The sequence below is a fragment of the Prionailurus bengalensis genome, chromosome B4, assembly GCF_016509475.1.
Source record: "Prionailurus bengalensis isolate Pbe53 chromosome B4, Fcat_Pben_1.1_paternal_pri, whole genome shotgun sequence".
NCBI lineage: Eukaryota > Metazoa > Chordata > Mammalia > Carnivora > Felidae > Prionailurus > Prionailurus bengalensis.
This window is the reverse complement of record NC_057358.1, coordinates 12011710-12038265: the sequence shown is the minus strand read 5'-3', so window position 1 is coordinate 12038265 and position 26556 is coordinate 12011710. Positions and strand designations below refer to the sequence as shown.

Sequence of the window (26556 nt, the reverse complement as noted above, 5' to 3'; positions counted from 1 at the left end):
TGTGTGTGTGTGTGTGAAATTGGACAAGCCATTTAAATCCCTAGAGGTTTGGTTTGTTTCTATCATCTGTGAGTGCTGTATTAACTAAGAACTGAGTACTCACATTAGAAAAAAATGAACTTGAAATCCCAATAAGGTTCTTCAAGTGTCTGGGTGGTCTGGGTCACATGTGTTCTAAATTCTGTTCTGAGCTAGTCCACTGACTTAGTGGCATTGTGACACCATCTAGTGCATCAACCTGGCCATGTAAGCCAAGGGGTCCTAGTCAAACATGTGATAAACATTCTCCTGCAGAATAATAATATCTCCCTAAGAGGAGTGTTGACCTTGGCTTCCATCACTAATTGAGAAGATAGAACATGAGGTTTAAATGCTGGCTCCAGCATTTACTGGCTGTATGACTAGAACTTGGGTGAGTTAATATTGCCTTTCTGAACTATTGCTTTAATTCATTATCAATGAAACAGGGCTAATAATATTTACTTTGTAAGGTCATAGCGATGAATGATGAACTACCCAGTAGAGTGTTGATATATAATAAGGGCACATGGTGGCTACCCAATGAATGGTGGCTGTGAATGAATGAATAGTCAGTGTTTTACTGTAGTGAGAATTCAGAGAGAAAAGAGACAAAGGGGAAGACTTCATAATATTAAGGGATGTGAAGAAATTCCTGATAAATCATGACTAATGGGAAACATTTTCTGAAGGAAGCTATCCAATCTCTTTCTCGTTAGGTTCCTTAAAATAAGACAGTATCCATTTGTTGAAAGAGTTTGCTGTAGAGCATATTACCTCCTGAGGTGTATTTTGGGTTCTGGGAAATGTCTTTTAGCAAGAGGAATCACTAGTGAGATTCACCTGTGAACCCAGGAGCTGATGCTTCTCACAAACTCATCCCTAATAAAGGTCCTACCTTCCCCCTTGGTGACAGGCCAGCTGGTTTGCCTTTGGCAGTTTTGTTTTCAAGTTTCCAGAAACAGAGCTCATATTGAAGCAACATTTACAGGTCCTTTAAAAATGACTTGAGATTGCCATGGAAACTGAAGTCAAAATGACAAAGTGCCAAGAGGAGGCATCCTTTGTTAATTGCTTATGAAGATAGATGAACGGAAAGTCTGGGCCTGGTAAAATGATAGATCTGTTCAAGAAAAGGAAATGAAAAAATAGGTAACAACACCCTTGGGAGGCCCAAAACAGCACTGTTGAAATCATTGACTCTGTGGAAGCATTTTGATTAGTTTCAGTTACACTACCTGTCAGATTTATGCTGGTGTAAAAAAAAAAAAAAAAGGAAGCTTATGTTACATTGACTATTATATGATTAAACTAAGAATCTCATGGAAGAAAAACAAAATGATCAGCATGTATACTTTTTGGTTAGACTTGCAGCCACCCCTCCTTTTTAAAACAAATTATGTAATTTCATCAAGGATTAAATAAGAATGGAAAAGACTGTTTCCTAAGTCTCAGTGAATTCAAGCACTTCAGATTTTTTCTATCATTATGTAAAGAAGTCATATCCCAGCTATCCAATGCTAAGTGTAGACTGCACAGTATTATAAAACACAATGTACTCTTACTAAAGTTTCATTTAAAACTTAAACATGTAGCAGAGATCAAAATTAAACCTCTACTTAAAAAGTATACCTTTGTTCACATGTTCTTTGTAACATCTATAGGCCTTTCAGATCTAATTTCTGTAGAACTCTCATACAGAAGCAGTTTGTAAAAGCTGTAGGTCATTAAGACTTGATGAGGAAGGTACTATTGCATGTAATTTCAAGGCAAATGGTTATTGGTGCCTAGTAAGCTTCTGGGAGAATGACTATTTAATTCTTCTTCATGAGTAAAGTTAAAAAAAAAATATCTCATCATGAGGGTTGATGTGTGGGTGCTATTATGATGGTATTATTTCCAAGGACCAATGATGCCCAAATTCCATTTTATGACTCACTCCTCCTCTGCAAAGGGTTCTTGACCTGACAGTGAAACTAAGGCACAAAAACTAAAGGGGAAACAAAATAACCAGAAAAAGTCCACTTAAATGGAATCCACTTAAAGTAAGGACCAAAATGTCATAGTAGACAAAGTAAAACAGGGTTGATAGGTATGATTTTGGAAAACTAAAATCAAAATTTATAAAAACAAATTTATTTTGCCTTATAATTAACAACATAGTTTTATTTATTATTATTATTTTTTTTAATGTTTATTTATTTTTGAGACAGAGAGAGACAGAGCATGAACGGGGGAGGGCCAGAGAGAGAGGGAGACACAGAATCTGAAGCAGGCTCCAGGCTCTGAGCTGCCAGCACAGAGCCCAACGCGGGGCTCAAACCCACGGACCGTGAGATCATGACTTGAGCCGAAGTCAGACGCTTAACTGACTGAGCTACCCAGGCGCCCCAACCACATAGTTTTATAATGACAGTTATGCACTAATCATTTGCTCAAACAAAAACGTGTTAATTTTAGGGCTGTGTTAACTTTGGTGGTGCTCAACGAACCAAGCTTCTTTGTATTTGTACTCTTATTAGTTCCTTACATACTGATTTTGGGCTTGGCCATGTTACTAGTTTTGGCCAATAGAACATTAGCGAGGGTGATGCAAGTAAAAGGCTGGTAAGTCCTTGCACACTGGGCCTTATTATCTTGGGATGCTTCTAGGAACCCATCCACCATGCTATGAGAAAACATGAGCAATCATGAGAGAAGCCCACGTGGAGGAGAACTGAGGCCCTCTAGCCAACTCCAAGTGAGCTCCTAGTCAATAGCCAGTACTGATTTCTAGCCACGGAGGTGAGTCCATTTTATTTTTTATTTTATTTTTAATTATTTTTTAAAGTTTTAAAATTTATTTTTGAGAGAGACAGAGACAGAATGTGAGTGGGTTAGGGGCAGAGAGAGAGGGAGACACAGAAGCAGAAGCAGTCTCCAGGCTCTGAGCTGTCAGCACAGAGCCCGACGTGGGGCTCGAACTCACAAGCTGTGAGATCATGACCTGAGCCGAAGTCGGATGCTCAACCGACTGAGCCACCCAGGTGCCCCTAGGTGAGTCCATTTTAGGTTTTCTAGACATTCTGACTTCAAGCCTATAACATGTGGAGCATAATAACTTCTGGGTCAACCCACAGAGATGTAAGAAGTAATAAATTGTGGGGTACTTGGGTGGCTCAGTCGGTTAAGTGTCTGACTTTAGCTCAGGTCATGATCTCGCAGTTTGTGGGTTTGAGCTACCCATTGGGCTCTGTGCTGACAGCTCAGAGCCTGGAGCCTGCTTTGGATTCTCTGTCTCCCTCTCTCTCTGTCCCTCCCCTGTTTACTCTCTCTCTATATCAAAAATAAACATTAAAAAAAGGAAGTAATAAATTGTGGTAAGTGGGGGGTCGTTTGTTATGCAGCAACAGATAACTAAAACAGAAACTATGACCTGGCATTGATTTTGAGTCTGGTAGAAGGAAAGGAGAAATTTGGAGGAACTACAAAAAGACTGCTAGTGGAGTCTGGAAGGGCAGTGAGGAAATTCCTATTGGAAGCTGAAGAACAGAGAACCTGAGTTATATGTTGGCAGAACAATGATCAAAACTGTTTGCTTGTGGTATTCCGGGAAACAGAGAGAGTACCTACTGAACTTGTGGATCTGACTAAGGAGATTTCTGGGAAGGATGTGGAAAGTGCCACTGGCTTCTTTTTGCTCCTGTGGTAAAGTACAGGGGGAACAAGCTGAACCAAAGAAGGAACTGTTCAGATTTCAAGCAGAACTTAGAACTAAAGAGGCTCTAAACATGTGGGTTTGTTAATAAAATTGTTTTTCACCCTCAGTCTCTACAAAAAAATTTCTCAAAGTATGAAATGACCTTCATTTGAAGATGAAATCCAAGGTGTTGGTAGTGAAATATGTCTTCAGGGTTCAGGTCTGTGTTATGGGATCTGAAAGACATAAGGAGTATCTCAAAGATCCTCTCAGACAAAGATATTTCTAAGAAGCTAAAGAGTATTTTCCCATGGGATTCTGATTTGCACTCCCTAAACAGAGAAAGGATTGTCTTGAAGAGATTTGTGTGTGTGATTTTGTTTATTAGGGTGAGTTATAATTTGATACATAAAAATGCAAAGTATGTACTGAAATTATACTGGCCTAGATTAAAAGGACAGAGACAAATTCAAAATAAGAAGGTGACTTAAGATCCTCAAACTCCTCTGGGGAGGAGGAAGCAAGCCAAGGAAAGAAGCTTAGATGCAAGCCTGGGTCATTTCTCTTGGAAAAATAAGGATAGCTCAGAAAAAAGTCTAGAGCACAGAGGGTGGAGGTAAGAGCCACAGAAAATCACTCGCAGGAAATTGAACTAGGTCATGATAAAAAAAAAAAAACAACACTGCCTATATGTGTCTGGCTGGATTTAAAAATTGCTATGGACCAGTAACTGCTGTGTTTTTCCCATTTTCAACCTTTTTGAGTAGAAGTACCTAATGAAGTTTTCCTTGCCTCTTCATTGCATGTTGACTGTGTGAGGATCAGAAAACTTGTGTCTTTAGTTGACACGTCTTCAGATCAAAAAGAACTCCACTCAGGAGACCTTGATCGCATCTAGACCTGACTTAGATGACGAGATTCTATACTTGATGAGATAAGACCTTGAGAGCTTTGGAGAGGGTGGGTGTATTTTGAACGTGGGAAGGGCAGGACACATTAGAGGCCAGAGGGTGCTTTGTGGACTGTACTTTGGTGGTCCTTAGTGAAACTTACCTTCTGGTATTCCCTTCCTTATTGACTCTGGGCTTGGCCACATGGCAAGTTTTAGAAAATGGGAATTTGGCAAATTTGATGCAACTGAGGACTTGATAAGCACTTGTACTTTGGGAGTTGCTCTCTTGAAGCAATACTTCCTGAAACCTAGACACCAAACTATGAAAAGCCCAAGAAACCATATGGAGGAGAACTGAGGTCCCAGAAAACACTTGAAGCTAAACTCCCAGCCAATGTCTAGCACCAACTTTCAGCCATGTGAATAATGCCATGTTGGATTTTCTTATCAATCCAGCATCCTAGACAATATCATATGAAGTGGAAGAGCTACCAGATTAACTAATAGAATTGTGAGAAATGTTATGTTCTCATTCTTTTAAATTATTAAATATGTGGCTGGTTTGTTATGCAGCAATAGATAAACCAATCATGAAGGTAATAATTTTTATTTCATTTACTTATTTATTTATTTAATGTTTACTTATATTGAAAGATAGAAAGAGTGTGAGTAGGGAAGAGGCAGAGAGAGGGAGAGAGAAAATCCCAAGCAGTCTCTGCATTGTCATTTGATTCCAAGAACCATGAGATCATGACCTGAGCTGAAATCAAGAGTTGGATGCTCAACCAACTGAATCACCCAGGTGCCCTGGGAGGCTAATAATTTTTGGATAAAATTGTGCAGTAGCAGGATAGAATATCTTTTACATTATGTTGAACTTTTGCCATATTATCACAAAAGAGCTATTTTTGTAAAAATAGTCAAAAGTTGTATTTACTTTTTCCCAAGCACTTTGTGAATCCGTTGACAGTTGAATATCTTTATTTATTTTTTAAATGCTTATTTATTTAAGAGGTGGGGTGGGAGGGAGACTGAGCCAGGAGGGGCAGAGAGAGAGGGAGAGACTCCCAAGCAGGCTCCATGTTCAGTGTGGATCCCAGTGTGGGGCTCAATCCCATGACTGTGAGATCATGACCTGAGCTGAAATCAAGAGTTGGACGCTCAACAGACTGAGCCACCCAGGTGCCCCCTGAATATCTTTATTTTGAAAGTATCTTTTATGTTATCATTCTTGTTTATTTTCTCTTTGTTAACTGGCAAACTATGCTATATCATTTATTTCTGGCTTTGCATATATTTCAAATAGCTGTATAATATTTCTTTAATCAACTAATGAAATTTTGCATCTTTTGCAGTATTTACAATTTCTTTTCACAGTAGGCCTCTACTGTATTTGACTTTACTATCTGCTATAATGGTGAGGAAGATATTGATATCTTGAAAGGGAGGGGCTTTGGTTAGAGATTAATTTCATCAGAAGTCAGTTTATTAATACATAGGTTTGCTTTATGATGACTTTGTTGCTCTTAAACAATTCAGATATTGTACACTCATATACTAAGAGGTCCCCTGTACTGCCATAAATATAGCTGGGCAGGCCCTGGTACCAGACAATGCTGCACTTTCTGGTGAAAGCTGAGTTGAAGCATGTGTGTTTGGCTTATGGTCTAAGAGGAGTTTCCTACTTTTCACCCTGAATCTAAATCTTGGCACAACCCACTCAGGTCAAACTTTGGGGAGGGAGAGAGCTAGAAAGAAGTCTGGGTCCCCACACCTGTCTTAGCATGCCATTATAGATGTGAAAGAGGTGGGAAACAAAGAGATGAATGCCCTGAGAATTGATCTTTCGCACAGCCTGCACAGGAGGAGGCTGAAGAGAAAGAAGTTCTTGGTGGCCCTTAAAGGCACCAAGAACCTACTTACTGGTAGATGGGACCTAGTGAATGTCCTATGCTCTTATCAATAAAATTAGCAACTCTTCATCTCTTGTGGGAGGGTGGAGGAAGGAGGGGGTAGAGAAATAGAAAAGTAGAAAGGATGGAAGAATCCCATCCCTCTTCAATATCCATCTTATTGGAGGAGAATCTACCCATTGAGGGATGAGATGTGGGGAAGTCACAAAGTTGAGGAATGGGGGAGTTCTTCCACTCTGAGGGCAGATCACTCTGTAATTTTTTCTTCATTCTCCCCCGTGGAAAAGAGGAGAGAGAACCAAGCAAAAGAATTGCGCCTCTGGGCAGAACCATTTTAGCAATGGACTAAGAGATGGTGCTCCCAGGACATGAGCTTGTCTGAGTGGAAGTTCTCATTACTTGTTGTTGAAAAAAGTTGCATAATTTTTTAAAGCCAAGTTTTCCTAAAGGCTGGCACTAGAGCTAGAAGGGTATTGACTCCAAGGGATGCTTGAAGCGGAGGGAGCAGGTCTTGAGAGAAGATCTGGAGGTGGGGACAAGATCAAGTTGTAATGGAGGAGCACAAAGACGGGAAGGAACGGGTGTACTTTGAATTGGTTTACTTAACCTTTTTTTTTATGTTTATTTATTTTTGAGACAGAGGGAGACAGAGCGCTAGTGGGGGAGGGGCAGAGAGAGAGGGAAACAGAATCCAAAGCAGGCTCCAGGTTCTGAGCTGTCAGCACAGAGCCCAACGTGGGGCTCAAACCCATGAACTGTGAGATCATGACCTGAGCTGAAGTCAGATGCTTAACCGACTGAGCCACTCGGGCGCCTCTGAGTTGGTTTACTTTAAAGGGTTGTTCCAGAAGAGTTAGATCTACTTTTTATTGGTAAATGTTAAGCTTAGTTATGTCTACAAAACTCATTTTTATAAATAATTAGCAGGATATTTATAGTTATTTTATAGCATAGCTATAATCTATCCCTTTAAACACACAAATTCAATACACAGGAACATTTAAATGAAATAACCAGTTTAAGTGTTGAACAAACTTCAGAAAGCTGATGTTGTACATTTATAGCTACAGAACATGTGCATTCATTAATTCATTCAACAAATTTGGAGTACCTGATGAGTGCCAGTCACTATATCTAGTGTTCGTATTATTAAAGCGGATTCAGGAAACTTATTTTTTTTTAAGTTCATTTATTTTGAGAGAGAGAAAGAGAGAAAGAGAGAGTGAGCGCACGTGTGGGAGAGAGGGAGCAGAGAGGGGCAGAGAGAGAGAGGGAGAGAGAATCCCTCATGGAGCCTGACACAGGGCTTAAACCCATGAACTGTGAGATCATGACCTGAACCAAAATCAAGAGTTGGACACTTAACCAACTGAGCCACCCAGGTGCCCCTGGAAACTTATTTTTAAAAGCTGTAATGTATAAAGTGGGGTCACTGGCACTAAGTCTTAATGTTTTTAAATGGAACAAATGTTTTAAGTGGAACAAAGTCAGTAATGGAAAATTTGGAAAAAGCAGATATTCTTGTACAAAGTACTTTACCTTAGGTGTAGAAGTTGCTAGAATACTGACCACTTATTCCTTGGCAATAAGAACAGGGATAGAAAGGTTAATAAATGCAGAGTGCAGGTGAAGAATCACTTAGGGAAAAACCACTAATTGTAATGCCTTTAGGGTTTTGTTAAAAATGCATCAGTTGGATACCAAAAAAGGCCATAATCAGTGCTATCTACTTTCAATTATGTTTCAGAGCAGTATTTGTTAACCCCTTTAATGTGATGCTTTCATAGTAAACATAAGAACACCCAAACTTCTACACTTTCTATTCATTTCTAAACAGTCCTCACAATGTCCTACCAAGCCAAAACGCCTGTGAGACTCTTCCCCCAGAATAAGAGTCCATTTCTCCAGCAAACTTTTCAACAGGATTTTAATTCTTCTGTCAGCTGGCAAAAACATTGAGCCAGCAGATTGAAAACACACAGCGGTGTGTATATTTGGAGTCTTTGTAAACTTTCCCATGCATGCAATGCCATTGGCTTTGCACATGCCCCCCCCCCCCCCCCCCCCCCAGCAGATACTGACAGATACTGATGAGCTGAGATATCATGCAACTGCTCAGAGGTGAAAACCGGTCTATGCAGTTTTGCATTTGCAGTCTATTGAGTGGGCCCAGCTGCGGGCCTCCCCTGCAGCAGGGGGGCGCTTCCCTTTTAAGAACTTTGCTCTACTTCAGCCTCCGTGGCTTCCAACACTTCCCCAGGAGATTTCACTTCCTATGGGAAAGAGCCACTGTTGACACTGTCTCAGGGAAACTCATGGCAGCTTTGTGATAATCACACATATACCCTCTTTCCACCCTCCTTAACGTTGGCTTGTTTTTGGTTTTTTTTTCCCTTTCATTCCAGGGACATTGATGTGAAAGGAAGGTCAATGAAAACCACCTTGCTTTCAGTCTGAGGGTTAGTTGTACTCTAACATGAAAAAGGAAGATTTTCTTTCAGAGACTGGCCTGGCATGCTTAACCTTAACCTTGTCAGTTACAAGGACGTTTAAACATTTAAATGAAGGCGTTCCAGAGGATGTTGAACTAGAAGATTTTCAAGTTGCTTTCTCAGATAAAGGTTGTTCTTTCTCAGATAAGGTTATGTCTTCAAAGACACTTTTTTTTTTCTTTCCCCAACTTATCGATGGTACCAGTTTGACTTTTGGTGGATGTATACAAGGGCACATAGTCTCTGCTTTATTCATTTCTATACTCTCAGGGACTGAAAAGTGCCTGATGCACAGTAGTTGAAAGGTAAATGTTGATAGTTATTTGTTGAAACAAATATAGAGTGATTACTATAGAGTATAGAGTATAAAATGCTCAACCCATGCCTCACATTTCCATTTAGTATCTAAAAATTTACACAGGAGGATGTTGGGAACTTGATTTGATAGACTTAAAATTACAACAGGAATTCTTGATTACCTGAAAAATGAACTAGTCTCCCTGTTTCTGTTTTGCCAACCACGGCCGTTGGCAGTGACTTCGTCAAGCAGTAGAGTGAGGAAGCAAGCATAGCGCATTGTTATGGGGTGCTTGTCCACCCCAAACTTAGCTCGTTTTTCTTACTGAAATGCATATACTTAAAATGGCACAGATTAAGATGTCTATCAAGAGGTTAGGCCCCTGTTTCTGTCCTCTCCTGACAGGACAAAACTGTCATAGACTCATAGTCACTGGAAGGGTCATTTAGTCTAAATATTAGTCCCCAAATTGGATGCAGTTTCAACTACTGTAGGCGATGGCCACATGTTCTAAACCTTCCTCCTGAAAATGTACCATGCATTAATGTTTTTTTCTCAGCAGTCCCATAACATTCCTGTTATAGAGCAAGATTCCAACTGTTTTACCATACCAAGTTATCTTATAAGAAAGAGACCCCATTTGGGAGCCAGGGGACCCCAGGCAGGGATTCTTAACCCCATACCCCATTCCCAGCACCCCCAACTGCCTGTAGTTATGTGACCCCGGGGAAGGCATTTCACCTCTTGGGACTCTAGCTTCTTTATCTGTGAAATAACATTGGCTTCCTGCCTCCCAAGGATACCAGAAGGAAGAATGAGTTAACATTTACATAGCTGCGTTGGGAGACTCCAAGAAAGGCAATGCATAAGTAGGAAATGTGATATAATAGAAAGAATGTCTTTTATTTTTAAGTTGGTCTTTGGTCAATCCTTCTGGGTCTAATCTCTATGTATAATAACAAAAGAACAGGCAAGTGTAAAAGAAAGCTCTGAACCTAATTCAGGGAGGATCACTCTGAATGATAGCTGCTGGGGTGTTTTGTTCATTTGTTAACTTTGGGGTGAGGTAACTTGCTATCAGGAGAAGCGTTTGACTCGGGACTGTATTTAGGCAAATCAGTAGGCACTCCTATTGGAGAAGAGCAGTTGGCATATATGGACTGGTTGAACTTTGGAGTTTATCAAGATGGTAAGCTCCCAGAGGGTAGGGATTCTGTCTTGCATCTTTATGTCTCCCATATCTTTCCAGAGCCTGACATAGAGCTGCTAAGTAGTTAGTGTTTGTCTAGTGAGTGCACTAGGATCTGAAGTGTAGCCTCACTCTTTGCCTGTATTGTGTCCTTCTTCCTGAATTGCAAATTGGGAGTAATGATACCCTCTTTGCAGGCTACTGTGAGGGTTAGATGACTGATATGTGTAAAGTGCCCAGCGCACTGTCTGACACACTTTTGGGACACATAATCACAATAACTGTTGTCTCTCTCACCACTAATGTTGGGGACACAGGGTAGTGCTGTGGCCAAAGCACAGAGGGGTCTACATCCTGACCTTGATACCTATCAGTTCCCAGAGAGTAATGGTTTAACTTTTTGAAACTTGGTTCCTCATCTGTGTAAGAGGGCTCTAAAATTTGATCCGCTTAGCAGCTCAATATCTACACTCTAGTCCAGTATAACAAAGGGTCTGGTGTCCTTTTAAAGATCTTTTGTTGTAACATACATCAAGAAAATACATGGAACATATTTATGAAACAGAGTTAATGACTGTATGGCTACCACCAAGGTCAAGACATGGAACATTGCCAGCACCCCAAGAACCTATCATGTGCACACAGATCATTTCTACTCTTCTCTCATTTAACATTATATCATGTGCACGTCCTTTGGAATTTATAAAATTTATGTTTAATTGTGATAACCTACTGGAGTACATAAATGTGCGACAATTTGTGAGGCAGTCTCTGTTGATAGGGTGGTTCCCATATACTATATTAAGTCCTTATAAACACAGATCTGTTTTGTTCCCCTTTTTGAAATATTTTATTTTTGAAAATTGTTTTATTTTTTATTTTAGAGAGGGAGAGAGAGGGTATTTGAGTGGAGAAGATGGGCAGAGGGATAGAGAAAGAATCTTAAGCAGACTCCACACTCAGTGCAGAGCCTGATGCAGTGCTTGATTCCATGACTCTGAGATCATGACCTGAGCCAAAATCAAGAGTTGGATGCTTATCCAACTGAGCCACCCAGGTGCCCCTGTTTTGTTCTCCTGATATGCAAGTTGCTCCTTGCATAGTTACTACCATTTCAAGAATTGTAGCTGTACAATATACTTTAATATCTGGAAGGGCAAAATTATTCGTGCTAATCCTCTTTTAAACACATCTTAACTATTCCACTTATTAATTTTCCTTTTTTTTTATTTTGAAGCATCCTCAAATGGACACAAAAGTTGCAGATTAAGTACCAACAATTTTTTTTCCTGAACCATTTGAGAATAAATCGGTCCATGATGCCCCATTATCTGCAAATTAATTAGCGTGCATTTCCTACAATCAAGGGCATAGAAATAGAAAATTAGCATTGATAGATTACCATCATTGAAATGTCAGGCCCTATTCAAGATTTGCCACTTGTCCCAATATTGTCCTTTATAGCAAAAGGACCCAGTTCAGAATCATACTTTGCTTTTACTCTTTTGCATGTCTTTTCCATCCCCTTCAATCTGGGACAGCTGCTGGGTCTTTCTTTGATTTTTGTGAATTTGACACTTTCAAAGACCATAGGCCAATTATTCTGTAGAATATTCCTCAGTTTGGTTTGTCTGATATTTCTTCCCTATTATATTTATGTTACACACCTTTAGCAGGAACATGATAGAAGTGATGTTGTTCTCACTACGTTTTATCAAGTGTCACGTGATTTCAATATGTCCCATTACTCAGGTGGTTTCTGCCAGACTGCTCCAACTATAAAGTTATCCTTTTTGTCCTTTGTAATAAATAAATATGTTATTGGGAGCTATTTGTAACTAGGTAAATATTCCTGAAATGTTTTTTATTCGTGGATTTACGATTGTAAATAGTAAACTACAGTAAAACCTTGTGTTGTGAGCAACTTGTTCTGCGAGTGTTCCACAAGATGAACAACATTCATTTTTTCTTTTTAATTTTTTAATGTTTATTTATTTTTGAGAGAAAGAGACAGAGCACAGATGGGGGAGGGGCAGAGAGAGAGGGAGACACAGAATCCGAAGCAGGCTCCAGGCTCTGAACTGTCAGCACAGAGCCCGATGCAGGGCTCGAACCCACAAACCATGAGATCATGACCTGAGCTGAAGTCAGCTGCCTAATTGACTGAGTCATCCAGGTGCCCCCATGAGCAAACATTTCTAACAATTTTAACTTGATAGATGAGCGATGTCTTGCAATATGAGTAATATTTGATGCCGAACGTCACATGATCACAAGTGAGCCATTGGTTCTTGAAATTCAGTTTGATATACAAGTGCTTTGGATTACATGCATGTTTCTGGAACAAATTATGCTTACAGACCAAGGTTTTACTGTATTTATAATTACAATTATCATGCATAGTAAACTATAGGTTATAATCCATTATTATCATTATTAATTTTAATTGATCACTGAAGCTTCTTCAGGCTAGGCTGTGTGTGTGTGTGTGTGTGTGTGTGTGTGTGTGTGTGTGTGAGGATGTCCCCATAGTCTTAGTGCAGTCTTAGGCTTTAACAACTTCAGAAGTACAAGTGCTATAAATTAACAAAAAAATGTCATTGGGAAGTTTCGTTATTTATAATTGTTTACACTTAGCTTTTTGAATTTTGAGTAATAAATTTTTATTTTAAGGTTTGTTTGAACAGTTTTATGGATGAGAATTTCTGAGACCAGTGGCTTGGTTCCCATTAGGGGAAGTTTCCTGGCTTGGTCAGATCTGTCATTGGATGTATCTCCATTAGATTTTTTTCTTGTGAGATCACATCAAACTGGCATGTATGCATAAAATCAACTTTCTTCCAACAAACTAGATAACCTAGGTGAAATGGACAAATTCCTAAAAGGCACAAGTTGCCAAAACTGACTCAAAAAGAAACAGAAAATCTGAATGGATTTATAACAGGTAAAGAGATCGAATCAGTAATCAAAACACTTTTGACAAAGAAAAGCTCAGGAACACATGGTTTCACTGGTATATTCTATGAAACATTTAAAGTGCTAATACCAATGCATCATAAAATCTTCCAGAAAAAAAAAAAGATGAGAGGAAACTCTCATTCATTCAATGAGACCAGTCTTACCTTGATACCAAAACAAAACAAACATCATCACAAGAAATGAAAAATATAGACCACTATCATCACAAGAAATGAAAAATATAGACCACTATCTCTTATGAATATAGATGCAAAAATCCTCAAAAAAAATAACCTAGCAAACTGACTCTAGCAACATATAAAATGGATTGTACACCATAACCAAGTGGAATCTGTCCCAGGAATGCAAGGTTGGTTCAACACATGAAAATTAATACACCATCTTACTAAAATTAGAAGATAAAAATCACATGATCATAAATAGACAAAGGAAAAACATTTGGCAAACCCAATACTCTAATGAAAAAACATTCAACAAATTAGAAATTCGAAAAAGGAGGGAACATCCTCAATGTGATAAAGGTCACCTGTGAAAAGCTCAGGTGGAATATTTGTCATATTCATAAAAAACTATTAAATGAAATTAAAAAAAAGATTGAGGGGAGAGGAAATTGGCAGTGACTGTTTATGGGTATGGTGTATCCTTTTGGGGTGATGAAAATATTCTGGAATTACATAGCAGTGATGGTTATGCAACCTTGGAATATACTAAAAACCACCGAATTGTACACTTTAAAGGGGTGAATTTTATGGAATGTCAGTTAGGTCTCAATAAAAAAAGCAAAACAAATGAGAGTCTCAAAAGAAAACCCTCATTTTTTGTATGACCTGAAAGCTAGAATTTTAAAGGAAATCTTTTATGTCACTGGGGAGTAACTGATGAAAGTTTTACAAAGTTTAAAAATTGACTAGAATCATGTATGGCACAATATAGTAATTAAATAAATTTAAAACAGTTTTCTTTGTTTTTTTATATCTTATTTTAGAGAAAGAGAGAGAGAGAGAGAGAGAGAGAATCTTAAAGCAGGCTCCAGGTTGAGTGTGGAGCCAGATGTGGGGCTTGATCCCATGATCCTGGGATCACGACCTAAGCCAAAATCAAGAGTTGAACGCTCAACTGACTGAGTCACCCAGGTGTCCCTAAAACATAGTTTTCTTTGTATACCATTGACATACACTAAACTGCATATGTTAAAATGTACATTTTGGTGGGTAAGTTTTGACACATGAATACACTAAAGAGAACATGACCACAGTAAAAATAACTAGCATATTCATTATCCCCAACGGTTTCTTTATATCTCTCTGTAATTCTACCTTCTCACAATCTCTCCCTGGGCTCTAGGCACCCCCTAATCTTATTTCTGATACTATATATCAGTTTGCATTTCTTGGAATTTTGTATAAAAGAAACCATATGATGTACTCCTTTTTTTAAGAGTCTGGCATCTTTCACTTGGCATAATTATTTTGAGATTCTTCCATGTTTTGTGTGTGTTAATAGTTCATTCCTTTTCTGCTGAGTAATATTTCGTTGTCTGTCAGTTAGTTTACCCATTTACCTGTGGAAGGATGTTTGGGTTGTTTCTAGTTTTTAGCTATTTCAAATAAAGCTGCTATGGACATTGATATACAAGTCCTTGTATGGAATATGCTTTAATTGTCTTGGGTAAATACCTGGAGTAGAATGGCCTGATCATATTTTTAGCTTTTTAAGAAACTGTCGGGGTGCCTGGGTGACTCAGTCGATTGAGTGTCCAACTTCAGCTCAGGTCATGATCTCATGGCTCGTGGCTTCAAGCCCTGTGTCTGGCTCTGTGCTGACAGCTCAGAACCTGGAGCCTGCTTCAGATTCTGCCTCCCTCTCTCTCTGCCCCTCCCTCTCTCTCTCTCTCTCTCTCTCTTGCTCAAAAATAAATAAGCATTAAAAACATTTAAAAAAAAACTGTCAAATTGTTTTCCAAAGTGGTTGTATTGTTTATATTCCCACCAGCAATGCATGAGAGTTCCAATTCCTTCACATTCTCAGCAGTACTTGGTATGGTCAGTCTCTTTAATTTTTGCTCTTCTGGTAAATTTGTAGGGATATCTTGCAATGGTTTTAATTTGCATTTCTCTAATGACTAACAATGTTAAGTATTTTTCCATTCAATTGGTTGCCAACCTAACTGCAAGTAAAGTGTCTGTTCAAGTATTTTACCCATTTTTTATATTGGGTCACTTGTCTTTTTTTTTAAATTGGGTTTTGAGAATTCTTTTGTGTCCAGATATGCATCCTTTAAAACATATATGCTTTGCAGATATTTTCTTTCAGTCTATAGCTTGATGTTTCATTCTCTTCACAGTGTCTTTTGAAAAGCAGAAGTTTTAAATTTTGATAAAGCCCAATTTTTGTCTAACCCAAGTTAGGAGAGGTTTTCTCTTAAAAGCTTTAGAGATAATTTTTGCATGTGATGCAAGGTATGGATTGTAGGTTTTTATTTTGTTTTTTGGCATAGAGATATCCAATTGTTCTAGCACCATTTGTTCAAAACATGGCCTTTCTACTGAGTTTCTACTGAATAGTCCACTGGGATTTTGATTGGGATTACATTGAATTTCCAGATCAGTTTGCTTAAAATTGACACCTTAACAATATTGAGTTTCCTGACCTATTGGTAAAGCATATATCTTGATTTTTCAAAGTTCTTCAATTTCTCTCAGTAAATATTTTATAGTTTTCAGTGTACATTCTTTCACATATTTTTTTTTATTAAAAAAATTTTTTTTCAACGTTTATTTCTTTTTGAGACAGAGAGAGACAGAGCATGAACGGGGGAGGGGCAGAGAGAGAGGGAGACACAGAATTGGAAACAGGCTCCAGGCTCTGAGCCATCAGCCCAGAGCCTGACGCAGGGCTCGAACTCCCGGACCGCGAGATCGTGACCTGGCTGAAGTCGGACGCTTAACCGACTGCGCCACCCAGGCGCCCCTCACATATTTTTTAATGAGATGTATTCTTAGGTATTTCATGTATTTTGATGCAACTATAAATAGGTATTTTTTAAATTTCAATTTCCAATTGTTCATTGTTAGTACATAGAATACAACTGATTTTTGTATATTGATCATGTATTCTGCACCTTGTTAAACTTGCCTATTAGTCCTAGTAGCTTTGCTATAGATTCACTTGTATTTTCTAGATAGATGATCATGTAAGCTATAAATAAGTAGAATTTACATATTCCCTTTTCAATGCATTTTACTTCTTTTTATTGCCTAACCCTGGCTAGAACCTTCAGTAATTTGTTAAATAGAAGTGGTGAGAGTGGTGTCAGGTGGAAATATTCAGTCTTTCACATTAATGTTAGCGGATTTTTCACAGATGCTCTGTATCAGGTTGAGGAAATTCCTTCCTATTGCTAGTTTGCTGAGAGTTTTTAGTTAAGAATTCTCTCTTGTTCTCTCTTTTTTCTTTTTGTAATCATGTAACATGTATATTTCTGAGTTCATAAAAGCTTGAAATAGCACTAAGACTTTTGGGACAAAGATGTATATTCATATACAGATAGTCACATACAGTTACATTTATTTCTATATTATTTAAAAATAATTTATATTGTATTGAAAACAGTGAACCACAGGGTTTATTCCGTTTTTCTTCCTTTCCATATTTTTAACTCCTTTCTCTGACAGTAGAAAACTGGCTTCCATTATCCTTAATATATTTGTTTATTTGGTCAACTTCCTGTGTGTATCCATTCTCCCATCACTGCCACCATCGCATATCTCCTGCAGATGCACTTGGCCTCTGACACTCGCTGCTGGTACCTTCCTGAAATGGACACTCTCTTTACCTTGCTAAGACTCTGACTCCATGCCCTGAGCTGCCCTTCTGCATGGACACCACCTTACTCTAACCATCCTCTGACACTCTGCACTTGTTATCACCTTCCACATGGAAGCCCTTTCCCCTGGCTTATGCACTGACATCCTGTACTGTACAACTATGTGAATGTCCTCCTTACCCCTGTTGGCTTCTGAAGCTCATGTTGGGCTGTACCCATATGAGGCCCCCTCTTTGCCCTACTTAGACATGAATCTCTGAAAAAATTGCTCTCCCCCATGGTTATCTTCCTCACCTTCTTGGGCTCCAAAGCCCATGACATGCTGTTCATATGCAGAGACACCCCCCAGCCCTGCTGGAGCTCTGATATCCTACACTGGGCCACTCTTTTGCATGGATCCCTCTTTACCCTTCGTGGCTCATTCCTGTGGTGGGCAGTTGTATTCTGAAATCTACTTCCTTTATTTGGTCTCCTATATCCCTCCTCCCATCCCAGCTTGGAGATGTAATATGCTTGGTCCAAACCAAAGGGTTTAGGACTGAGTTTTTCAGGAAATAATATGAAGAAGAGGAAGAAGAGGAAGAACTCACTCATTTGCTTTTTGCGATTAACTTAGAATAATTTTTTAAAATCAAACTCAAAAAAGTTCCATTGTGTTTTTGAATGAGATTTTGTTAAACTTATTTTAGAAGGAAAGGCATATTGACAGTACTGGCTCTCTCCATCTTTAGAAGATTCCATCACTAACGGAACTGTCATGTTTCATCACTGCAGAAGAGTCTCCATAAGGCAATTGTAGCCACAGTTAAGGTCAGCTAGCACTATAATTAAGGTCAAAGCTCAGCATGCTTCAGGGTACTGAAGTGAGTAGAGTATAACACTAGTTTTGGCCAAATTTATTGATATTGATGCATTTACTAGAGAGTGTAGATTTAAGTACTTCCAGAGATGGCTCAATAGGTTACTTGATTGGTTGACTAAAATTTGGATTCAATGATAGCACGTATTTAATGAGATTGAGATGTCATAGCTTCCAAGGCATAATGTGCAGGAGGGAATCCAGAGGCTTAGGGGGTTAGGGATATCGAACTAAATGTTTTATGCATTACCTGCACAGCCAGCTCACAACTACATTCCACAAGATGACCCAAAGATACTCCCTTCCCAAAGGCAATGAGATATATGTTAGTGAGGGGAGCACCTGCATCCTTAAAAAATCTCTGTGGTTGCTCACCTTTCTAGGCAAGGTATGACTATAGATGCTGTTGTTTAGTTGGGTTCCCGATTTTAAACGGGATGATGGGATTTTGAAGTAGCAGGGGACAAGTGGTAGCATTTAACTGCCTAAGACAAGGTGAGGATATCCAAGGTAAAGGGCAGGAAGGACATAATAGTAATCAGAATGTTTTGAATGGCAGAGATCTTTGGCAGTGGCTAGTTGATCATGGTGTCCCTTAGAACTAAATATATAGAGTCCGCTAGAGTATTGCTTGGTCTGTAGAACAGGAAAAACTGTAGGCCTCATAGCAGAAAACCAGACTTAAGTTGTCACAGAGGAGAGCTGAAGCTTCTTACTCAGTTTCCAGACATAAGTAAATTCACAGAGACAGAGCCCCTGGATTGCAAGATAGACCAGGTACCCTTAAGGAAGGACTCGACACCATTGCCACAAGTATACATTGTAAATATTCTTCTAAGATTTCTTTAAAAGGACCAAAGGCAATTTACTAGAATGTGCACTGGAAAAAGGAAATACCAAGACCTTTTGGGGGATTACTAGACCCTGGCTCTGAAACGGCTTTGAAATCCCAGAGGGTCCCAAAATCAAAGTGAAATTTTACCATGTTCAGATTGTAGATGAAGTTTAGGTCAAATCAGACCCATATTGGGCCGGTTTGGTCCAGAGACTCAGCTAGTGGTTATTTCCCCAGTTTCTGAAGGTATAAATGGAAGAGACACGGTTGACAACTGGCAGAATCCCCACATTTGCTCTCTGACCCGTGGGTGATGGCCACCGTGGTAGGAAGGGGTAAGTGGAAGCCCCCTAGGACTTCCATTCATACCGAGACAGTAAATCAGAAGTAAGACAGTATCCCTGGGGGGATTGCAAAAACTAATGCTGCCACTGAAGGCTTGAAAGAAGTGTAGATAGTGGTATGTAGTGTAAGCCCGGATAGTTGGTTATTTTTTTCTTTTTTCCTTTTTGTGATGCAAATTCTTGATTTAAGCTTTCTTCAACGTTTTTTTTTTTTTTTTTTGGTTTTTTTTTTTTTTGTTTTTTTTTTGGGACAGAGAGAGACAGAGCATGAACGGGGGAGGGGCAGAGAGAGAGGGAGACACAGAATCGGAAACAGGTTCCAGGCTCCGAGCCATCAGCCCAGAGCCTGACGCGGGGCTCGAACTCATGGACCGCGAGATCGTGACCTGGCTGAAGTTGGACGCTTAACCGACTGCGCCACCCAGGCGCCCCTCTTGATTTAAGCTTTGATTGCTGAGGCAAGCACTTCAAAGAAGCATGCACTTCAAAGACAGCTATCTTGAATGAACACAGTGCCAGCCACAGGACTGGATGAAGAGTCAAGCTGCCCCGAGTCTCCTTTCTTTTAGAGATCTTAGTTGATTTTGATAACTGAGCATTTGGGCTGCTGGTTTTTCTCTTCCCAGGCCTTAATTTTCTGCTTTTATGTTTTAAACTCATCAATAAAGAATGAGTCTGCTAAACCCTAGGCATCCCACCCTCAATCCCAATAAAAGAATTCCAGCCTCCTGCTCGCTCTTCCTACCCATCACTTTGCTCTGTGGCCTCAGGTGTGCCATGTAATTTGCAGGACTTGTAAGAAATATACTTGTTTTTCAAAGTTTCCTGATGGCTATTGCTGATGGTGTCTTGCAATCATAATAAGAACCACAAGGGCTGGTCCAGCCACAGCATTGGTTATCAATAGGCTGAGACCGATGCAAAACATGATACTACGCATCTCCATTGAACTCATCAGTTTCGCCTTTGCAAAAGTCACATGGATCTTGAAGAATGAGTGAAGTCTACTATAAACTAATGAGATGATAACTAAAGTTTCAGATGCTGTTTGAGATGTAGTATCTTTCCTGGGGCACATTGACATGTTCCTTGGCATTTGCTTCACAGCTCCTGACCTGGTATATGTCCTTTCCTCCATATCAATTTGTAAATACCACCAGAAATAGTTTGCTTTTACTTGTCAGGGCTGACAGTACACTTTCACAGACTTGCCTCAGGGTAAACCAATTCTGTTGTTACATTTATTCTGCAAGATCTTGATTGTCTTGACATTCCACAAAACATCATACTCTACCTTGCTGATGGACATGATGATGATTGGATTTGATGTTCATAAAGTGGCAAATACTTCAGGGAGCTTCTAATGTGAACTGGAAGGTGGGCGATCCCACAAAAATTCAGGGGCCTGTGACCTCATTGAAGTTTCTGGAGCTTTAATTTTTTTTTAATGTTTATTTATTTTTGAGAGAGACAGAGACAGAGTTTGAGCGGGGTAAAGCAGAAAGAGAGGGAGACACAGAATCTGAAGCAGGTCCCAGGGTCTGAGCTGTCAGCATAGAGAGCCTGACATGGGGCTCCAACCCACCAACCCTGAGATCATGACCTGAGCTGAAGTCGGAGGCTCAACTGACTGAGCCACCCAGGTGCCCTGAAGTTTCTGGTGGTTTAATGTCACTTTTCCGAAGTGAAAGTAAAGTTAGTGTTCTTTGGACCACCTACAATGAAAAAAGAGGAAAAATGCTTGGTGAGCCTTTTTGTATTTGGGGAGTACTTACTTGACTGTGTTACTTGGGTCATCTGCAGAATCAACTGTAAGGCTACCAGTTTTAAGTAGAGACGAGCAAAGGGATGCCCTGCCATGAGTTCAGGCTGTAGCCTAAGCCACCGTATCACTTGGGCCTTTTTACCCATCAGGTTCAATGATAGTTAAAATGTCTGTGGCAAATGGGCATGTTGTAAGGAGCCTCTGGGTGAAGACCAACAGGCTAGTCACAGCACCAAGCTGTAGGATTTTGGAGCAAATCTATGCCTTGTGCTGAATATGAGTATTTTCCTTTTGAAAAATAGCTTCTATCTTGCTATCAGGCCCTGGTAGAGAATGCCTCACCATGGTGTATTGGGTGACCATGTGATCTGAGTTTCCCATCATGAACTAGGTATTGTCTGACCCACCAGCCATAAATTGTGTGTGTGTGTGTGTGTGTGTGTGTGTAGCAATCTATGGTCAAATGGGAATGGTTTGTGAAAGATTGAACAAGGAAGGTCCAAAATACAAGTAAGTTGAATAACAAGTGGCTTAGATTCCTTTTTTAAAAATTTATTTATTTAAACAAATTTTAATGTTTATTTTTTTTTTTAATTTTTTTTTCAACGTTTATTTATTTTTGGGACAGAGAGAGACAGAGCATGAACGGGGGAGGGGCAGAGAGAGAGGGAGACACAGAATCGGAAACAGGCTCCAGGCTCTGAGCCATCAGCCCAGAGCCCGACACGGGGCTCGAACTCACAGACCGCGAGATCGTGACCTGGCTGAAGTCGGACGCTTAACTGACTGCGCCACCCAGACGCCCCTAATGTTTATTTATTTTTGAGAGAGAGAGAGAGAGAGAGAGAGCGTGCATGAGTAGGGGAAGGGCAGAGAGAGAAGGAAGCACAGAATTCAAAGCAGGCTCCAGGCTCTGAGCTATCAGTACAGAGTTCGATGTGGGGCTTGAACTCATGGACCACAAGATCATGACTTGAGCCGAAGTTGGACGCTTAACCAACTGACCCACCCAGGTGTCCCTTATTTATTTATTCTGAAAGCGAGAGAGAGAGAGCATGTAGGGGAGGCGCAGAGAGAGAGAGGGAGAGAGAGAATCCCAAGCAGGCCCCATGCTGTCAGTGTCCCTTATTTATTTATATTGAAAGAGAGAGAGAGGGAGAAAGAGAGAGAGAACATAGGAGAGGGGCAGAGAGATAGGGAGAGAGAACATCCCAAGTAGGCCCCGTGTCATTGTGGAGCCTGATGTGGGGCTCGAACCCACTGACCATGGGATCATGACCTGAGCCAAAAATCAAGAGTCAGATGCTTAACTCACTGAGCCACCCAGGCGCCCCTTAGATTCCTTTGACTCTGAAGGTGCATTGCCCCTTCCTTTTCCTTCATCTGTGGCCTCTTGGCCATGTTTCTGATGACCAGTTGACTCAGGAAGAAATAACTTAAGCCTGGTTTACAGATTGTTTTGTATTTCAAATGGGTATCACTCAGTGCTGCTCAGGCCCGAACATGAAGGACGCTGGTGAAGGAAACTACTCCCAGTGGGTAGAGCTTCAAGCAGCATGTTTAGTTGTACACTGTGTCCAGACTCAGAGATGGCAGGTAGTATGGAAAGACACTAACTTCTGGATGGTTGTGGTGAGTTGGTTGGATAGTATATTACTAGTCAGGGTTCAACCAGAGAAACAGAAGCCATAGGCTTTTTATATATGAATATATATATATATATATATATATACACACACACACACATATATCTATATATGGCTTATATGTAATATATAATCTCAGCCTTATATATATATGTAAGCCTTATATATAATATATAATCTGAGCCATATATATATGTGTGGATATGGATATGGATAGGGGCACCTGGGTGGCTCAGTCAGTTAAGCATCTGACTTCGGCTCAGGTCATGATCTTGTGGTCCATGAGTTCGAGCTCCATGTCAGGCTCTGTGCTGACAGCTCAGAGCCTGGAGTCTGCTTCAGATTCTGGGTCTCCCTCTCTCTGCCTCTCCCCTGCTCATACTCTGTCTCTTTCTCTCTCTCTCAAAAAAAAAAAAAAACATTAAAAAAATATGTATAAGGATATCTATAGTTACATATACTTAGAATATAGATGTGTGTATCTATCTATATGCATATACATAAAAGGAGATGAATTGGTTCACATGATTGTGGAGGCTGAACAGTCCCCATGATCTGCCATCTGCAAGCTGGACACCCAGGAAAGCCGGTGGTGTGATTCAGCCTGAGTCCAGGGGTCCAAGAACCCGGGGACCTAATGGTGTAAGTGGAAATGCTTCGTTCACTTTTAAGCCCGATCTTTCATTGGTAGAATTGTTGCTTCCCCTCCGGGCTACCTTGAGCTCTGCTTGTGCAGAACTTAGTCCCCAAAGAGAAGTGCTTGCCGGAGGACACGCCCATGGCCCCAGGTAATGAACCCCCCATCAGTGAGGCACTCTGCCAGACATGACAAAGAAGAGAAGCATGAATGATGTTCCCGGTGAGGAGTCCAGGAGAAAGACAATCTCTCAAAGGTGCTTGTTTCTGGAAAATCCATTCTGGGTAGTTGGAAGAGATTTGATTCTGTCCGGTTTATACAAGAAGAGAGAAATCAGCCATACATACTGACTTTTTTTTTTTTTTTTGCTTGTCTAAATGGAAAGAAAAGTCAGGGTTTTAAGGCCTGTTGAAGTGGACAGATCTTTTCCAGGCCTTGGAGACGCCTGAAGATGCATTTGAAAAACTTTCTTACCATCTTGTCTGTATAAATTGCAGCATATGACAAACACAGAGCAGGGTCACCGGTTAATTCAAATTTCATGTTAGTCCAATTACATACTGATTTAGCCATCACTGGTGATTATGCTAAGGTTATTACTCTGCATATATTTACTTCTAGATGAACGGCCCACTTGTACCTTTAAAACACTGCCTATTTTGTCCATATTCTCATAATGTAGTTAAACGCATATATTCTGGAGTCTGATGCTGGGGTTTGAATCCTGGCTCAGTCACTGTCTAGCTCTGTGATCTTGGGTAAGTCAGTTAACCTCTCTGTGCCAAAGTTTCTTTATCTGCAAAAAGAGGATGGTAGTAGTATCTACTTAGGAGTGTTGTTTGGAGAATTAATTCAGATAACACAGTCAAACTCCTTACAACTGTGCTTGGTCCACAGTAAGCAATAAGTACATGTTAGCAATTATTAATATTGTAATTTGGCAACACTTGCTCTAAGTTGGCTTGCCAGGAGTATAAGCCATTGTATATCCCCTCTCTCTCTTTCTCTAGCAGACCTGCAGAATACCTACTAACTAGCTGTTACGGACTAAATTGTCTCTCCTTCCTTCTCCTCCCAAATTCACACGTTGAAACACTAACCCACAAGGAGACTGTATTTGGAGGTAAAGACTTTAGAGAAGTAATTAAGATCAATGAGGTCACAAGAGTGGGGCTATTCGGATAGGATGGACGTCGTTATATGAGGAGGAAGAGACATCAGATCTCTCTCTCTCTCTCTCTCTCTCTCTCTCCCTACATGCACAAAAGGAAAGGTGGAAAGGCCGTGTGAAGACACAGAGGGGAGGCAGCCATCTACAAGCCTGGAAGAGAGACTACACCAGAAACTGACCCTGATGACGTCTTGACCTTGGGCTTTTGGCTTCTAGAACAGTAACAAAAGAACTGTCTGTGCTTTGAGCCACCTGTCGGTGGATTTTGCTATGGTAGCCCTAGCAGTCGGAGACCACGACATTATGAAATTTCCTAATTTACATATTCAGCGAGAGACAAGCCAGCAGTGCTGATATACGGTGTCTGATGTTATCCTTGAACACCATTTACCCATTGTGTGAAAGTCTGGTATCTACCAGGGGGTTTGGGGGTAGGGGTCATATACCATGAGGGCTACTGTTATCTTGAGCCCCACTCTTTTATTTTTTTAAAGATTTTTTTTATGTTTATTTATTTTTGAGAGAGAGAGAGAGAAAGCATGCACAAGTGGGGCAGGGGCCGAGAGAAAGAATCTGAAGCAGGTTCCAGGCTCTGAGCTGTTGGCCCACAGCCCAGTGCAGGGCTGGAACCCACAAGCAGTGAGGTCATGATCTGAGCCGAAGCTGGATGCCTAACCGACTGTCTGATAGGCGCAGACACATCTGTCTATTTTTAGGCGCATCACAGAGGGTTTTGTAAGAATAAGAATTTGGTTGATTGAGTCACTGAGCAGATTCTGGGCTAGTGTGACAGAATGTTAGCTGCGGTTTCCCATTCTCTTAACAGCGCAGGGCTGCCTGGAGTCCTGGTGATCCCACTTCCGGGGATGCCCAAAGCCCTCCCTTGGATGTCCCTCTCCTGCCTGAGACGGCCTCTCTCCTGGCCTCTTCCTCCTGAGTCCCTGTCCTGCAGGGGAGGGACCTGCACGGAAGAGTTGCCTTCAAAGACTGCCCTTGCTGGGTGGCAAGCGATCATGAATTAAATTCCCCGGGCTGAAGATTTAGGGGCCACAGGGAGCCAGGGGGAGGTGAGGCCCAGGCTTGAAACCTTGTCTCCTGCAGCTTTGTCCTCTCTTCTCACCTTTCCTTCCAGAATTCCCTGAGTTTTCCCTTCAACGCATAGAAGAATTTAGCTGTGTGCCAAGGCTCAGACTTGTAGAAATAAGATGCTTAAGGAAAAGAGGCTTCTGTTTTAAGGCAGTTCTGCTTATAAATTTATTACAAATATATCATACATATAATACCTATGATATAAGTACCATGGGATGCACATTACATGCATGATTATATGTATGATGTAACACACATATAAAAATATAGAAGTATTTATAAGTGATCATCCTCTTTTTTCTTCGTACCGCACTGGGAACACTTAATGGTAGTTCAGAGATAAAAGGCGCTGGTGAGTTTAGAGAGAAAGAGACTGTTGAGCCTGGATCTCCCTCAGACTCATGCACTGACGCACGGACCTGTGAGAAGCTGGGTGGAATTTACTGCATTTATTTCTCAGGTGTAGGGTGTTCAGAAGCTGTAAATAGGAATTATGTAAATCGTGCAGCTTTAGGAAAATCAGGACAGCATGGCTTTTCGAATCTTTTATGAAGGCTTTCCTGAGATTACCATTAAGTCATAAGCAACATGAGAGCGAGCGAGCGAGCCAGATCGGCAAAAGTTTATTGGCCCGCGCTGGGTTTCCCAATTCGCCGCTGCGAAGCAAAAGTCAGATTTGATCTCGACGCGTGTTGACTCTAAAAGAACGACCCAGAAAATGTCAACACGTCTACACGGTACTCACGCAAAGGAACAGCGATTGTTGGTTTGGAACAGGCTTTCCGCCTGGAGAGCTCCGACACAGCTCATCGGTGGGGCGCGGGAGGAGGGCCGGGCCGCGGCTCCCAGCAGTCAGTGACCGTCTCCCGCAGGCCCCGCACTCCCCCAACGGCGCGCGGGGCCTCGGGGGGACCGGCCCTGCGC

The 26556-nt window shown here is 40.7% G+C and overlaps 1 long non-coding RNA gene across 2 annotated transcripts; it reads left to right on the top strand.

Annotated features, from left to right (window-relative positions):
- The first annotated feature begins 226 nt into the window (after window positions 1-226).
- LOC122472643 lies at window positions 227-24899 on the top strand. Of its 2 annotated transcripts, none has more exons than XR_006294486.1 (3): window positions 227-412; window positions 2671-2802; window positions 24641-24899. It is a non-coding gene; the product is annotated as an uncharacterized LOC122472643 (long non-coding RNA). The 2 variants fall into 2 exon arrangements; XR_006294487.1 differs by lacking the exon at window positions 227-412 and adding an exon at window positions 1728-2063.
- The last annotated feature ends 1657 nt before the right edge of the window (window positions 24900-26556 follow it).